This window comes from Nothoprocta perdicaria, unplaced genomic scaffold (genome assembly GCF_003342845.1).
Source record: "Nothoprocta perdicaria isolate Ctin4 unplaced genomic scaffold, notPer1 scaffold_282, whole genome shotgun sequence".
Classification (NCBI taxonomy): Eukaryota; Metazoa; Chordata; class Aves; order Tinamiformes; family Tinamidae; genus Nothoprocta; species Nothoprocta perdicaria.
The window spans coordinates 543,190-561,753 of NW_020455513.1; the positions used below are offsets into that span (position 1 = coordinate 543,190).

Here is an 18,564-nt window from a genome sequence, read left to right on the forward strand (position 1 = left end):
TCCTTTCCTTTCCTTTCCTTTCCTTTCCTTTCCTTTCCTTTCCTTTCCTTTCCTTTCCTTTCCTTTCCTTTCCTTTCCTTTCCTTTCCCTTCCTGACAGACATGAAATGTTGGCTTCTTAATAGCAGCATATTATGTTTTTAAAATGACACCTTGGAAAGCCTTGGTGCTTCTGTAGCATTTTAAAGTCAGACAGACTAAAGGTTACAGGGAGGTGAACATTTGTCATCACTTTCTTACAGCGGTGCTCCTTTATTCCCACAGGTTTTTGTCCACAGCATGAATTTGTCTGGCCAATAGAGCAGTGAAGGAAGAGATTAGAACATGGATAGCTAAAGAGCTGTTACATGAGAAGACAGAAACATTACCTGCTGCAGTACAAGCATTTTTTTTTTGAGGATTTCCATTTGAGAACAATATTCTTCCTGAGTGTTTGCTCTATTTCCACTGTCCAAGATGACTAATCACAAAAACATTGGTCTTATATCAGTTAGCACAGTTGAAATCCAGCAAAATGTGTCAAAAATAGATGAATTTAACCTTGCAGTATTCAAGGACTGGAAACTATACCCTGTGGTATGTCACAGAAGTACACGAATAGCAATTATCTAAAAGGAGATAACCAACATGGATTTAGAAAGGCAAGAGCCTCCCTAACTAATCTACTTGACCTTTATCATGAGGCTAAAGACAGGGCTGATAACRGGCTCTGCAAATAAAAGAGTGTGTTTGTATTTTCTGGGGGTCATTTGGGCATACAACAAATAGATGAAAGAGGTGGAAAGAAAATAGCTTTATAGAGAACTTTGAAAACTCGTAAGAAAGCACGTACCACCAGGGAATATCCTTAACCCTCCATCGGAAACACAGGCACATACACAGAAGTGTTGCAACCTGATCACAGAGGCCAAGTCCCATGGAAACAGATGGTCTATTTAAATCYAAGGAATGGTGAAAAATGTACAGAATCTGCACGAGACTTAGCACAGGCAAAAATTTGCTTTTCAAGTCTAAGCTGTAGTCTTGTACATGAAACCTCTTTTTATGCTAACACTTCTGCTTTGCTTGGTTTTTAGTTTCTTTTCAAGACTGCACATGAATCTGAACATGGAGCAGAGAATACTAGTAAACGGTACAMGGGTAAAGCTACTTTCCAAAATAATGCCAGTCTCAAACCTTCTCTTCTCTGCTCTTCTACCTTTGATAGGCTTTGCCTTGCAGATGTTCTGGGCAGGGAATCATTGGGCCACTGTAAAATTCCGCCTTCTGACAGCTACATCCAAAGCTCAGAGAAATCAGTGGTGTTTGGACCACATCCCAGCAAAGTGCCACTTCCCTCCAAGAGTGCCAGGTTGGTTATCTCTCTGTTTCTCCTCTCTCCATGGCAACTACTGGAATCTTCCTTATTCTCCAGTAAGAGTAGAGGTCACCATTGATGCTGCTGCGTTTGATGGTTTGCCAGAATGCTGGGGGATACAGGAGAAGAAATTACAAAAAATGCCTCCTCCCGCCCAACTTATTCTTCACCAAGGCACAGAGAGAGGAGTCAAATAAATGAAGATAAATAGGTCAGAGTTAAAGAATTAAAAAGGAGCGTGAGAAGAACCTCAGAAAGGAAGAAACTGATACATAAGATCCACCTAGGGTCAGCTACTGAGGGAAAGAGAAAAAGAAGAACCYGAACCCAAGGATGCTAGGAGGATAGAAATGATTCACTATCTCACAGCATGCTTCAGAAGATCTTTGTGAAAATGCTTCATGCTCRTTCTTGAAACATTGCTTGCATCACACCCTGCCTTCTTTACTGAAAGGACAGCAGCAGACACAACCTTGAGAGAAGGTTCATTTGCTGCCACAACCTCACCCAGAAGTGAGAAATTTTTTAAGCAGCTGGATTTTGACTCTATTCACTGTTGCTAAGGGTAACACTGGATCCAGCACAAACACATCTCATTACTGCCTTCTTGCCTTTGTTTCACAATGAATTTTTTAGCTGGCATATTTTAGGGAACTCAGAAATCACTCAGAAGAGTGAAGTGCAGTGGTACCAATGTACATTGTATGAGAATTTTATGTTCATATGCTAAAAAAAAAAAAAAGAATTTTCTCCAGATAATATTGATTTGCTATTAAAAAACAAACAAAACAAAAACTCTTGCAAACATTCAAATTATTTGACTGTCTAGACAGCTCCTGGAAACATTGCTTCTATTTTGTGTTCCTTTATGAAATGTCCCAAAGGAGCATGGAATATTCTGGTTTTTTTTCTAACAAGTGGRACATATTTGCTTGTATTTTTAACTGAATTTATCACATCCCTAATTTTGTTTCACAGCCCCTCACAGCTTGAATTTTGCTGACATAAATGTTCACAGTATGCACAGTCCAGTCATATTTGTGATTTTTTTAATGTTAAAGTTTCAATCCCATAATTAAAGCAATTAGTGAGGACTCCAAAATGGGTTTGTGCTGTCTCAGAAACATGCAGAACAATAATCTCCATTCTTTAATGCCATTACTTGCCTGGGAAGTGTCTTAATGCTCAACTAGCAGAGCAGTAGAAACAACTGCATGCGTTTCACCTGAGCAATAGAAAGACACTTCTGGATTTCACAGGTACAGAATAAATTCACAAAGAAAAATATTCTAAATATATTCATTTAAATGACTCTACTTAAAAATAAATCTGAGAAAAGTGCAAACCTGCTCACAACTCTTGYAAGAGTACAAAATTAAATTTGTGAAATGAATTAGCTGTTATTCATTGCTTGCTCAGCTCTAGCCATCATTTGCTTTGTCCAGGCCTACCTCTAACACCACTGATGGAGGTTCCTACCCTCCAGGTGAGTTCAGTCAGGTTGTGTACAACTGGCACACTTCCAACTACTAAAAAGTCAGTACTGGGGAGTGATAAAATGCAACACAGTGACATATCCTAATGTTACTATATTCCCTGGGTGTGGCCCCCTAAGAATTGCTATGGGTTATGAAAGGGTTTTCCTCTTGAATCAACTATCTCAGTCCTAGGTATTGGGAAAGCATCCAAGGATGGACACTGCGTGCAGCAGAGGCACCATCCTTCCCATCCTGCCTGCGGCATGGAGGAGAATCCTAAGCTGCTGCCCATCATTTGCAGCTTGCCTTCTAAGTGAAAAAGGCTGACATCTGGAAAAGAGACTAAGTGCCTGGATGTGGATAGGAAGGGGCAGGAAGGTGTCCTGAGATGGGTAGGAATGTAAGGAAATAAGAAGATCGTGTTTGGTGGTGCCTGAGACATAGAAATGAGTGTCAAGACCAGGTGGGAAACAGAATAACATCAGGAGATTTGGCAGTTGCCCAGCATGTCTTTGCAAAAAGAAGTTGATGGTTCACTGCCCTAAATCTGTAGGTAAATTGATTAGCTAAAGCTATCTAAACAGTATTAGCGTAACTAGAAAACTGAAATGTCCACTTCTCACAGTTTAGTTACATCCCCCCTAAGTTTAAGCTTTCCGTCTATCCTGGCAATACATTCTCTCAAGCTGCCCTTCAAACCTAGAAGCAGCTTCCTACAGACACCTATAAAACTACTTCATTAATCTTCTGCAAATTTGTCATTAAAATTCCTCCTTGATATAAATTCTTGGAACGGTCAGATGATGGCAGATCTGGTAACCTCCCTCATGTCCTGCAGTAGYCAGAGAGTCTAAGTCTGGGAAGGACTGATGTGCTATCTGGTCATACTTTGTCTAACTGTTATCCTTACCTTCCTCAACCTGCTGACTTTGTCTTCCTCTGTGAAAAGAAGCATTTTTAACCTAACAGCAGGATTTATGGAACCATCATCTGTCTGTCAGTTCTTCTCTAGCAACTTCTGAATCCCTTAGCCAATTTCAACTAAACCTGACAGAAGAGTAGAAATCTGATAGATGTTTTAGTACCCACGAAATCAAGAAAACAGAAGAGAAAGCACTACCATCACTGCTTTTCCCAAGGTAAAGAACACAGTGTGAACATGACTCTTATCAGATATGAAGGAATGCACACAGGAAAGATATTGTAAATTCTCCTAACTTGGGAAATGCTTCTGAGTTTGTGCTCTACAGAATTCATTATATTGCCTCTCTAGTGTGAATTGTCTGACATGTAATGAGTTGGCACTTCATCATGGCTATCATTCACTCAACCATCATAAAAAGTCAGTCAATCAGAGACAAAAATCTACCGGAAAAAAAGCTCTCTCAGATTTGAAGACCAGAGGAAATGCCATTTTTTTCAGTGTCTGCTTGACTCCAGGCAGCCCAGCATGTTTGTGGCTAGACCTCCTCAGAGCTATAAATGTATATACTACATGTATGCATTATGAACTCATAATAAGTCACTACAGTTACATTAGAGGGAAGCCAATATATATTAAAATGGAATAAGGGATGGGATAAGGGTCAATGTGTATAAGAACTTGCTTATAGACTGTACCTGATAAAGAGGCCCCCTGTTTTTTCACAGAGACTGTTGGTGATACTTCTACTTTAGCAGTGACAGACCAATACCCCTAGCTCCTTTGGCTAGAAGGTCTCCTGGCATTGTGCTCACAGTTTCATGAACTCCTCCTGTGTGTTAACAAGCAGTGAGAGCACCTTGCAAAAAGGTACTGAGTTTGCCTGAGCACCATGCTCCGAGATCCTATGAACTGCAGCATTCACAGACTACRAAATTCCAACACACTTATTGCACGTGTTTACCCCCAACTTTAGTCTATGCTTATGTATTTATGGACTGCACTTCACAGAAATCTGTGGCTTACAAAAGGCAGGCATTTAAATGCAAAGAAGAAAAACAGATCTCCTGAGAGACTGTTGTTAGCTAGCTGGCCTCAAGAGAGAATAAACCAGACAACCTCTATAAATACGTATATTTAATAGTATTTTTATTAAATAATGCATTCTTCTTATTAGACATAGAAGGTGAGATGCCTCTTACACAGAAATTACTTGACTGGTCACTAGTATGATTTGTATCAGCTGTAAGTTAAAGGTTAGTAGCAGCTTGGCAAAGGGTACACATAAGTCGTCTGGGATGAAGCATAGCAGAGAAGGCAGGTCATGTACCAAAACACGGATATTCTCATGCTAGAGAGGAAAAACGGAGGAAGTCATTGAAAGCAAGGCAAGATATAAATTGGAGCTTGCTGCTTCAGACTGTGATGAACCATCCCTAGCACTTCTATTAGCAAATACATCATATTGCTATCTTAGCCAGTGTCAGGCTGAATGTCATTCTCACATGGTTTAGACTTATTCTTAAAGGACAAACCAACTCAATTTTCTCTTATTCTCAGTTAGATGCTGTCATTACCTGAGTTCTCTCTGATCTACCAGCATCTCTGGTTTCTCTTTTGAAATATTTTGAAGTCAGGAGTCACAATACTGAAGTCAGAGAAAGATGAAAGTTGCAAAACGCTGAAGACGAGGGCAATTTTTCATAAGTATCACCTAAACTCACATCTTCACCAAATCTGACACATACTTTTAAGAAGTTTTTTGATCTCACATGTAAAGAGTTTCTGAGCAGTATTATTCAAGTACATAATATGAGCTTGTTGAGGACTGCCATTTGGAAGAAGACTAAATTTCATATATCTTATAGTATACAGTGTGATCCTAAAGTAGGGGAAAATAATATAATTGGATAGCTTCAAAAACGATAAAGATTTTTTGCATTACCCAGAACCTCTGCACTTAGAAAAAAGAGTGCTCCATGAAATCCTTGCGTTGCTTTCTGAACCACCAAGTCACATGATAAAATAATTCATAATCTCCACTAGGCTATGAAAATAAAGCACCTTCATCTGTTGAGAATAAAGTTAAACTGCAAAACATGGATATACTAAAATTAAACAGCAGATGATGCTTCATTGACCTCACAGACAATTAGAAACATCTGGCAACCTACTGCTACATTGAGCAAAAGTTATAAGCCCAGATCKCTTACTTACAGAGATGTTTCCAAATTTAAAAGATCAGTGAAAGAGAATCCAGTTTTGAATTTATGTAAATGTCCTTAGCCATTAAAACTGAGGCAGAGAAACAAACTGCAGAATCCCCATATGCAAGATTCACGTATTAGGTGACCASGGTATGAGCATGAGACTGCTGCACTGAAGCACGTGAGAGAGACCAACTTGTCACTGCACTGCTGCTGGATAATGTATCATCTAGCAATAAATTATTCCAGCTCACTTTTCCAAGGGATCCTCACTGTTGAATGCAACAGATGCAGAGAAGGAGATAGGCKTAGGTTAGAGGAGCAGGGTGGGGAGTACAAAGGAGCAGTCAAAAAGACCAGTGTCCCATCAATGTGCAAGACCTGACAGTCCAAGGGCACCGGGGGCTCCTMCATATGACTCATCTACCAGCTTATCTACAGCTGACTGATCTACAACCAATACAAGAGATGAAATGAATAACAGCCCTAGCGAAGTAAAAGAGAATTCTGCCAGCTATCATGACGGTGCCAAACATTCCACCTGATAGCTTTGAAGTTTTTCCAAATGCATAAGCCARAGATTATATTTGCTTTGACATATTAAAGAATGCAGACTTGAACAAGTCTCCCAAGTCTGTCCAGACAGGGCAGTAAAAGCGGCTGTATAATCAAGAGTTTTTTTAAAGTAATTTTCAAGTATCAATGAAGTTGAAGACATGGGTCAGGATTCCCTTTGTCTTTAAAACTAAGCCGTCATTTTTGCTGGGGTTATTTTTTTTTCTACATATATTAAAAAAAAAACAAAAATAAAAAATAAGACAAACCAACAACAATTCTCTAGCATAAGAAAGCATGACTGAAAACAATGTATCTACCAATTCTGTGTAAACTTCATCAATCTAAAGCATCCCCTAAGATACAATATCAGAGAGCTTCACGTCTGTAAAAATGCAGATGTTAAGCTCTGATGACATTATTTCTAAGAAGAATATGGGCTGCAGAAGAAACAAATAAATAGGCTGCTCTTTATGACCTTCTTTCACCTTCTTTACACTTCCCCCTTCCACTGAGGGCACTGAGCTCCCCATGTCCCTGAGCTGAAGAGCCCAATGGCAGAGTACAACTCGTCACAGGAGCACCAGAACTGAGCAAACTCTCTGTGGTTCACAGTCGCCTTATGCCACCCAGTAAGTCAGGCATGCAGCTTGTTCCCACCACAGAGACATTCACAGCAGCCCTTGGCCATGTGGATTTCTTGGCGCCTGAAGATGAGCTTCAGCTTTTCTCTATGGGCACTTGCCTCTCTGGCCTCCTACTTTTCCCAAACTTGTAGGAACTTCACATGTTTTACATCTCTGTCTTCATTCAAGTTGCTAGGTAGCCCTAAAAGCAAAGACAAAGACAACACAATCCGCATTTATCCTGAAATGTCTCTAACTTTGAGCAGTTGCTGCAGGACCAAGCACTTACGGGGACAATTAATGGCGAGTTCCTGACCCTAGCTGTTCTGCTTTCCTGTGCTCTGGACAGAACAATTGTGTAATATTTCAAAGTATAGTGTAAAGTGATGCTGTCCTGTTCAGCTTTTTTTTTTTTTTGGAGGAGTGGGCATTTTTTCTTTTTTACACAGGTTTTGCCATACTTAGCATAGTCAAAATGCACTTATTTTTGAAGAGGATTGACCTTTATTAAGCCTTTTGAAAGCGTGTTTTCCTCCAAACACACAACAGCACATGTGAATGGCTTCACAGAATATTACATATTATACCCTGAAGAATGTATAATATGTATAGTGACTTTAAGGTTAACAAGAGAGTATAGCACACACAATCCACATGAGTAGAATTATATTTCCAGAAACACATATTTTAATGTTATTTCTTACTCTGCTCACCCAGGCAAATCTCCTGAAATCAGCTGAAACAATATCTGTACTACAGGTACAGTAAACTCTGCATTACATAGAATGCATGACGATGAAATCCACATCCTCTCTTTATTTTTAATATATTGATTTGATGGTTTTCAAGAAAACAAAAGCCAGATCTTTGAAAGTCTATTGTTTTGTTTGATTTTATTAGTAGTATAAAATGTTAGGATAATTGCCCATGTAGGATGTCTGCATATTCAATGCTGCATTTCAACTTAGAGCAAATTTTAGAACACCAAAACCAAGAGATCTTACATGYAAGTGAACTACTGTCACAGCCACAAAGAAACGCAGCTCAAAATCTGTGAAATGATCACTGATGCATCTTTCTAGTAAATGTTGGTAGAAATTTTAGTCTTTCTGCTAAATGATTTCTAAAGTTGCTTCAGAATATTAGTGGTTTATGCTAGTATTTTCAGAGATGCCTGCTATAGACTTAGTTTTTCATTGAATACTAAAGAGGCTCTATTCCCATATATTATTGTAGAATTCTGGTGGTTTTTTTTTTTTTTTTTTTTTTTTTTTTTTTTTTTTAGGACATTTACAAAAAGATACTGCACTTTGTACTCATGTCTTAACGGAAAAGGCACCTTTTAAATAAGCACCTCCCTTCTAAAGACCTATGCACACACACTAATGTCAGTTCCACACCTGCTGCTACTGAACCTTGCTGGAAATTCAGGCATATATGGGCAGTGTTTATGTAGGTTAAAACAAAGAAGCATCCAGTAAAGCTGGTAGAAGCTGCACTCTTTCATGAATCAGTCTATTTTACAGGTTCCATCTGCTCTTAAATGCTTCTCAGAGAACAAATACTGTGTCACTACACGGCATATTTCCACTGCACTATCCCAAACACACTTAAGCTGCTGACAGATTAATGCTTAGTTCACTTGTGGCACACATTCTTGGGTTCTTACACATGTTCTTATAAGGAAATGGAACTCACTAAGCACTTAATCACGAAGTTGGGCTAGAGTCATTGTACTGAATACAATGCTCAAACTCACTTTTAGGAACTGACTGAGGTACCTCTATGTAAGTATCTCTATATTGCTGCCATTAGCACTGCCAAAGACACTGAGAATTGAATCACCTTTGCAAACCTCAACTAAACAAAACTAGACACCAATTTGCCAGAGGGCAACCATTGCCTGGAGGCTAGGGACCAGCAGGCTAGAAAGAAGTTACAAAGGGACTGCCTGCTCTCTTTACTGGAATGCAACATGTTTGACTTAAGCATGCATATATTTCTTTCAAGTAAGCCATTACAAGTAGACCTTGAYAAAATACTTGCAAAGGTAGGGAATAACGTGCAGGTATGAAAAGCAGCAGCAACAACAACAACAACAACAAAACACAACCCAGAGCACTAAAGTCATTGCCCAGAGCAATCCAGACTGCTGGGAATTTGCCCAGCTCAGGAGGAACAAGAGCAACAGGCATATGGAAAAGGTACACACTGAATATACACTGTGAATAACTGCATTTGTGCCTGTGAGCAAAAGAGAGTTCCACAGAAAACGCTTTGAACTAGATCTTCACCTGATGTAGCAGGCTCGGTCCATTCAGAACAGCTGAGAACTCGACCTTTGGTTTTACAGATGTAGACCTTGTTTAAACATAAAGCATGAAAATGACCGGATACTTTTTTAGGGTATTTAGGGTTATTATTAAATTGGTCTCTCACTTCCCTCACGCCCATTAACTTAGCAAGGAGTGAGTACAATTTGCTGTGACTCTTCATTAATGCGACCAGATTCCCCTATCGGTATTTTTAAAATGCAAAGCTCAGGCACACTGAAAGTCCTAGTCACTGAAAATAGGAAGGGAATAGTCATGTCCCACCACAGTATCTGGAGCTGGTCACGGATGGACACAACAGCACATCAGAGGTATAAGAGCACAACCAGTGTACTTCATTTATGATTGTATTCAAGGTACCAGAAGATCCAGGTACTTCCCTGTGTCATCTCTGCCTCCAGATGAGGGAAATGATTTGACCTACACCATGACTTAAAAATAAAAATTTTATGAAAGTCAGTATTCTTCCAAGTTCAATACTGATGCTCTGTTGCAGGAAAACTAATGACTTTCACATTTTTTTTCCTCTCTCTCCGTACTGGCACAAGCAACCTTGCACAACTTGATAGCATTTCTTGATGAATATTAAGCATTGGTAGTACTCACCTGTGCTGCAAACACGCCAGCAAGACAATTCACACATGAACTCAATCAAGATGGGCAGCAACAGATAAAGGCTTGAGTATGTATTCAGGATGTTATCACAGGGCAAGCATGTAAACCTGCTTTTCATCTCCAAATTCTCAGATGCTGAATCGGTAGATGCAATGTTACCCAATTTGGCTACACATTTTGAAATCCACAGAAAAATAAAGAGGCTTTACTCCTGCATAGTACAGAGACAAATTTCTAAGATAATTTATCTCTAGCTATTCTCATCATGAGAGCAAGCAACTAACTAGTTCTCCTTGTCATACCTGACTTTGCACGATATTTTGGAAGATTTGAGAAGTTACCCTCTATTTCAGAGGAYACAATATCTGTGTTTCAGAACATCACAAACAGTACTACATCAAAGGTTTTCCCTTCTTACCAAACAAGATCTCCAGTCATATTTACATAARTATCTTTAAAACATGCATTTTGTGTCACTATCTGAAAAGAATTTCTCCAGAAAATGTAATGGAAAACCTTGCAAATTCTCTCCATGGCAATAAAATCAATCTCCTATATGGCTTCTCTTTTTATGGCTGTATATATTGAGCCTTTTGTTCTCTAGCAATGTAGGATATAATTCAATTTTTCAACGTCTGCCAAGCACACCACTTCAGGAAAAGATTTTCTTTTCTTATTCTCTTTTTTATTYGGTCAAGCTGAGTGGAAAGATCTGCTTCAGGATGCTTCTATTTGTTTGCTGGGCCAGTTTTTGAAAGACATCTGAAATTCTGGCCAGCCTTAAAGGTATAATAAATCCTTAGTGTGCATCATGTGGCATACCTGAATTAATATGGAAATATATTCATGATGTGGTTAATGAACACACTTTGATTCCAGAACTTTATCTCCACTTCTGGCAACCCTTCAACTGTATCTTCTAAGAATGCATTAAATTGCTAGAGAAAGCTRTTTTTCCTCTTAAGAAAGTGTTTGCAACTGTGACAGTGTGCCCTTTCTTTGCTCACTTCTTTTTATCTTTTGCGGTGATGGGAGAAGTTAAAAGGAAGGGTTGTAGCCTCTTTCCCTCTAATTTTGGCCTTTCTGTTGGTTCTTTTAATTGTTTTTTGGTTCACTATACTCTTCCCTCTCTCCCTTTACTAGTCATGTGTGAATATCATTCTTCAGTTTTCCTCAAAGATGACTTCATTTGTTTGCCTTTTTTTATTATTCACTAGTAAATTTGCATATTTTTCTGAAGGTGATTTTTTCCTCTGATATATTTATCTTCCTGTCACTTACGTTGGCTTTTATGGCCCTTTAGGCAGCCTATTTTCTGTTTCTCAGAGCCTTTTCCCTTCGCAGTGCTGTGGCCCATCTTTCCCCTGCCTGTCCAACAYCTATAATGAGTTACTGTCTTTCTTCAGCACCACAGCCATTTGCTTTCTGCTGCCTCCCTTCTGCTTTCATTTTCAAAGTCACATTATCTAAAGGTGGTTCACACTTCTGTGCTTGCCTGATCATGAAATGACAAATTGAGCCAGGGAAAAGAGCTGCCAGTTACTCAGGAAACAGGAGGACACCTGGGAGGCATGGAGGAGGGTGGATCACCTGTTTGACCAAGGGAATAGATTATTTGGGCCTTGGAAGACATCTCGGGTTAGACAGAAGCAGGCTGCATGTGGGTTTCTGGCTTCAAGTGAAGAAATTTTCTATTTGGAAGGCKCATGTGGAAAGAAAGCAAGAAGCAGCTTTGGTGGCAAACAAGAACTGATGGCAGGAGAGTTGTGCAGGTAAGCATGAAGTCACATCCCATTACTGTCATGCCTTTCACTCTAAATTGCACAATACAACATTTACACATCACAAAGGGAAGTGAGGAAAAGATTAGCCACTGACCAAATTTTCAAGGTCAGGAACTGTATTTATGAGGTAGAACATCTAATGTTCACAGGACAGTCAATATCTTCTTTTATTGAGTGGTCCTCCRTGGCACAACTCTACTGCTAACTAAATGAGGCAGAGTGCTTTGCTTACACTGCTGTTTCTTATATTTGGATCAGATAATTTAGAACAAGTCCAGATATCTCCAAATGTACCTCCAAAGACTGGCTTTTATATTTGTATGGCAATAAAGAAAACTGACTAGCTGACTTTATCAGAGGATGCAGCTCATAGAGATTTCACATGCTAGACAAGAGGGATGCATGAGCCTGTTAAGCAAACTAGCATCATGTACAAGGTTGGCAAAAAGAATACCTGAATGTAAAGACATTGTTGTTTTTCAGATACATCTGATTAAGGTATTCCTAAGAACAGCTTCCATTACATCTCAGTCATTTTCCTAAATAACTGGAAAATCTAAGAGCTTGTGAGCTGGTAGTATTTCATCTCATCAGAAATTGTGTGGTTTCTAGGATATGTTTATTGCAGTAATTTACCTGTTGTCTTTCTCTTGGATGTTTCCTTTCTCTTTTTTTTCTTCTCTTTCTTCTTTCCATTAGTTTGGTAAATTTTAGCTTTACATCATTTATTTTTCTGCTGAGCCTCTCTTACCTTCCTTCCTTGGTTTCCCCTCCGAATGGATCATCTCACCAAGAACCGTATCACTAACTGACCTGGTTCTATTTTGGCACTACTTCCCTTGATATTCTGGTTCAGAACAGGTCCCCTTCCAACATTATCTTTCCTTCACTCCCTCCCTCAGCTCATCTCATTGTTTCACCTTTCGAGCAGATGTCCATGTTCTTCTACACTACCTCCCCTTACCTGATGCTCATTTCATCTTTCACATCATCTCTTTCACAGCTGTTTTCCTGTTTAGCAACATTACCTGCACTCTACTTCTTTAACAGAAAAAGCATCTCACTTTTTCACCTACTTCAGCTATATGGTTGCTTTGACTGTTTAAATACTTCAACTTTCCTTTTCACTCGTGCAYAGACCTCCACCACTAGGAACTCTTAATTGATTTCCCCCTTAGAAGAACTCCCAAGCCTCCACTCTAACTGACAATTTATTCATTAAAAAAAAAAAAAAAATCAGTCTCTTCCTAATTCTGCCCTCAGAGAATACATTCTTCTTACAACTTCTCTACTTCTATTTTCTACATGCTCTCTTTTGTCTTTTTCATCACAGATAGTAGTGTAAGTTTGTCTTTCTTTCCTAATGATTTCCCACACACTTCTCTCTTTTACACCACTATTTCTGTCTCTGAAATAGTTTTTTTTTTTCAAAGCAGTGCTCAGTTAGTGTCAAAGCAATCCAAAACTCTACATATGGTTCATACATATCTATTTTTAACTGCATTTCCCTTGGTATCACTTTGCAAACCCATTTCAGTTCAGGTTCTAGCCAAACTTTTGTTTAGAATCTGTATGCCATGAACTCTGTCCTATTTCTCTCCGTAAAATTCACATAAAAATTGAGAATTCCCCAAAATTGTTCACCAAATTGTTCCAGCTGAATAACTGAAAATATGTCTCACAATTCATAGGTCTCTATTACTTGCTCACACATCTTTAGCTTAATTGAATGAGATAATAATTAGAAATTTTACTCATATATGCATCATGGGAAMACGGGAAAAGGCAGTTGATGAATACTTACTGGAGTACGTGCTTACATAAGACAGCAGGGATTATAGAATTTGGTATCACTTTGGGGAAAAATACAGGGTTGTAGAGTAAGGATACAAGAAAAACAACTAGAAAAGAGGAGACAATTCTGTGGTGCCAGCAGACATACGTAGCAAGCAAGTAACACACCAGAAAATACATTTCCTGTGAGGGAAATGGATTGATTGGGGCATAGATAACTCGGGCACACAGCTTCACACAAAAACATTCTTTCCTTTTTGGAAAAAGCTGCTGAGATTGGAGGTCTGTGGTGGGGAGGAATCARAGGATGGAAGTGGGATGCTCAAGAGTTTTACAGATTCCTAAAGATACAAGCCAAGGACAAGCATGCCCCCTTTTTATCTACAAAGTAGTTACACTTCAGCCAGAAATTGTGCAAATATTGCTACAATTATATCTCTTGGAGGGACTACTACAGTGGACTACCACTACCTAGAGACAGTACACTTTGCAATTTATCTCAGGGTTTCCTGTTGTATGATGGAGGGGTTATTTTTCCCTTTCAGATCTGCACAAGATATACTCAAAGTTTTCCAGACCACAAATCACCTTTAAATTTCTGACTCTGCTAACAAATTTGCAACAAATGGTTTTCCAGTGAGGCCTGTATTCTCTCCATATTCAAGGGACAAATTAAGAACAAAATCACTGGCTAGCTTATGTAGATCTCAATTTTTGGAAAAGCTAGGTAACATGACAATATAAAAAACAAAGTATACAAGAGATGTTTTACTCTGAGAAATACTGATCCTCAAGCAAAAAATGTTTTAATATTTTTGTCAGGCTATAAATATAACTTACAACATCAATGCTTTTCATGAGGACATCCAATTGCTTCATGAGTCATATGTGGTTTGTACAAACGGCTGGACCTTCACAGATTTATGCTAACAGTGTGAATTTATTTCATGTAACCCACTAAAACAGTGAATAGCTATCAATAACCTGGCATAGGGTAAGAAAAGGAAAAGCAAAGGTGCTTATGGGGCTGTCTAACATTTTCCATGCTCTAGCAGTTGATTATTATCAAGTTCCCTTACGTTCCTGTTAGCTTCCTGTCTCTGAAGGCGCATCAAGGCTCCTTGTTGCTATTTATTCAGTGTATAGCATGTTCCCAGCCTCGCACATTCTCAGAGGCAGTTTACCCTCTTAGCAGATGTACCTCTCTCTTCCTTTCACAAACCTTTGATACTTACTTGACCTTTTTACTGTTTCTAGATGACAAACTAACAGAATCACAGACTGGTTGAGGTTGGAAGGGACCTCTAGAGATTATCTAGTCCAATCCCTCTGCTCCACTAGGGACATCCAGAGCACACGGCAACCAGTCGCATCCAGGCGGGTTTGAAGATCTCCAAAGAAGCCTCCACAACCTCTCTGGGAATCGTTCACTAAACACAATTAAAGTTGTCCTTTTCAGGTAATTCCCAAATCTTAATGTTGTTTAGAAAACAGAAATAAAGGATGCCTCTACTATGCAGATTTTTTTCTCATGGGCTGTATTTTTAATGTCTTTCAGTTCTTTGGTAAGATTTTTGTGTGTCTCCTCTTTTCACATGTTTTGAAACATGTGAACATTACAGATAAATGTCCTTGGCCACTTTTCAAAAATCCTAGAAAAGGCATCACTGCTACATTTTATTTCTTCTGCTCTTTCAATTGCTCTTTGAATTGCTCTTTCTACCTTCACATTGCTCTTTCTACCTTCACTGAGCTCCAGCTCAGGTGATCCCAGAGGTAAGATTTAGGCTTATGACAAATGTTTTATGATCAAGATACTGAACTTTGGTCACTGAATTACTACTGTCGGGTTCAGAAATGTGCCAACCATGTACAAGTCCTTAGGAGACCTCTCCAAACCAGGGTGCCCATTGGCGCTGACCCTGGGCTTGAACCCTTAATCACTAGCATCCCCCAGTGGCCCTATCCATCACTGCACTTCACTTTTTGGGGGTAGTTTTCTAGGCAATTTAGCTTTCAATGTAAATTTAWGTAAGATCCCTCAGAAGCAGGCAGCGCTAAGGACTCTCTTCCCTCGGCAAAGAACCAAATGCATTTGATCAAGGATAARGATGGATTTATTATTATTATTATATTTATCTTCAGTTATTGAAACTATCATATATTTATTATAAATCACACCTCAAAGAGTAGGGATTACATGTRAAACACCTTAAGAAGGAGATTGGAATCTGGAAAAAAAGAATGATGTATTTTTACAGTACAGCCTTTACTGGAGGGCCTTATTGAAGGAGAGATGATGGGCTGAGTGTATGTCTGAGAATATTAAGTTCTACAGTTATTCTTTCTTACTTGTTTTTTTTTACAAAATCATGACTCTAGGAAAACAGACTGCAGCAATTATCATGTTTTAAATCTGCCTTCTGATTGAAGTTCAGATACTTAGAAACTCATCCAGCAAACCTATTGAGTTAAGACTTCTAAATCAAAAAGYCATGGCTAACATTTCATTCACACTATGGGAATTCAACCACGTAACCAGGAAAAATGCAAGGCCTGCACTGGTGCTGCCACCGTGTGAGGAGGACACTGGGACAAGGATGGGCAAAGCTGCTGGGGCAGAGGCAGGACCACACTCTGCTCTAGGCTGGGGCCCTTCAGTAACTCCTAAGGCTGCAGCAGAAGAAGAGCTGTTAATTAAAGCAGCCCATCTGAAGGTCAGTGGTGCTGTGCAGGAAAGAATTGGGCATTTCTGCCCTCTCGGTAAAAGTATCTCACCAGACCTGTTGCCACAGGAGCCCAGAGAGAGGCCCCAGTGCTTCTCCCACCCCACTTTGGGCCCACGGTGTCACTCAACGACTTCTTTCACCTCCAGTCCTCACATGGCAATAGCTGAGGCACCCTGCAGGTTTTTACAGAAGATGCATACATCCACCGTTTGTCTGCAGTGTAAATAATGGATATTTGAGATAATTTAAAACAAAACAAAACCCCCAACCCCCAGAACATATGYTTCTTGCCTACAATTTAAGGAATAATGCTGGGGCCCTTCCTCAGAGGTAATGCCAGGGAAATCTGCTTCACTCGCTGTCTCTAAGTCGGATCCCTCTTGAGCAGCAGCAACCCGGAGCGYGAATGTGTTAACTGAGACATGACAAACCCATGTAACACCTCTTGCTGATACTCYGCTATTTTGTGGTTAAGGCTCAGGAGGATTTTTTTTGCAAGGAAGTTTATTTTTTTAAGCTGCTATGCGCTGACTGTGACAGGGGTCAGCTTTTGCTAAGGCAAGTGCCTTAACTTTTGTGAAGGCTCTTGGACAGATCAGCTAGTCCTGTGACATGTACAAGAAAAGTTGTGTATACACATTTGGGTTAGGTTATTCAGGGAAAATACTTCTAGGTTTTTACAAATTACGGACAATTATGGTTCAGTGCAAAAAGAGTAGGCAGCTTCTTGTTTTGACATCTCTTTCTTTTGTAAGTTCTAAAACTATTGGAGAGATCCCAAACATGTTCCTCATCTAATATTATTGTCACTATTTAGAGCAGAGGGGTGGGATTCAGTACGTTGGTTCGATAAGGCATTTTTATGCAGTTTAACCAACTGTCTCCAGTAGTTACACAAAGTGGCTGGTTCCAAAAAGTCAGCAGCCATCATAATAAAAACTCCTGTGACAATACAGCATGTCACACAGCASTGGAAATTAATCCTGCTGCTGAAGAAATGGGAAATACACAATAAACACATTTCCTGAAATTAAGATTTTTTGGGGACCAATTCTCTTTTAAGGTTGTAATAACGATTTCCTCTTTATATGGACTGCTTGAATTCTCAGGTGATTTCCTGTAGAGAGTGGTATGAATATTTTTTCCAGATATGAAAAGAGGAGAATAGATAGCTATAATGGAATTGCAGGAGCAGCCAAGCAGTGGATGGATTCAACAGGAGAAATTCAATGCATCCCAAAAGATTTCCTAGGATTTGCTCTCCTGCTGCTTCAGGCACAATTTGTTGTAAWGAGAAACTGAGGATTTCGTTTCAGGTGTGTCAAAGCTTATTGTGGTGACTTGAAAGTATAAAGAAAAAAATACAACTGAAAATCTCTCTTCAATAATTCTTTTGGACCAGAAGAGAATAAAGGCAATTTTTTGAGGCACAAAAAAGGTCCAATTTCTCCTGCAAATAGCATTTCCTAAGAGATACTAACTGAATGCACAAGTTGAAGCTATTCCTTCATCCCCAAAGCGCTGCATTAAGCAGTTGGAAAACTTCAGTGCACTTCAGTAAGCAAAACAGAGAAAGCTTTATTAAAGTATCTGATAAAATTGCACTTGGCCTGCCTGTAATCTCTATAGGAAACTCTTCGGTTTTCTGCTAATGCAGAACTGAATTCATGGGTTATGAAATTTAATTTTTTTTTAAAWAAATGAACACTCAAACAGTCATCTCCTTAGTTCACGTGGATCGTGCCATATGGTAGATGGCTGGCAGAAAGCATGTATGACTGCAGTACTACACAAGCTCTCTTTGAAAGGTTAAGTGGGACATGCAGGGAGTTGATTTCACYTGTAAGCAATCTGAGAATGTCTGGGCTCTTGTGCCCCCTTGTATGAGAAGTCATTATGAACTTACAGTGTCCCTGCAACTCGAGTCTAGCACGGCCTGTGCAGATCTCTTGCTAATTGCATCACGGTGAAAGCGCTGAAATGCTGTGTTGGATCTCAGCTGCTGCCCAGAGTTTTATTCGGAAACAGGCTGCCAGATGAAATTTCCTCAGGCAAAATGCTGAACGCTGATGGCAGCCTGGTTTGATTAGGGAAAATATGCTGTATCTATCTGAGGTGTTTGTATCCATAGCAGTATGTAGTTTTAAGCATTTGTTTGCCCCTCA

At 39.4% G+C, this 18,564-nt stretch overlaps 1 protein-coding gene across 2 annotated transcripts in view; it reads right to left on the reverse strand.

Moving 5' to 3' along the window:
- SMYD3 (SET and MYND domain containing 3) overlaps positions 1–18,564 on the reverse strand; it is a 329,317-nt gene that overhangs the window by 21,635 nt on the left and 289,118 nt on the right. The gene's annotated exons all lie outside the window — the stretch shown is intronic.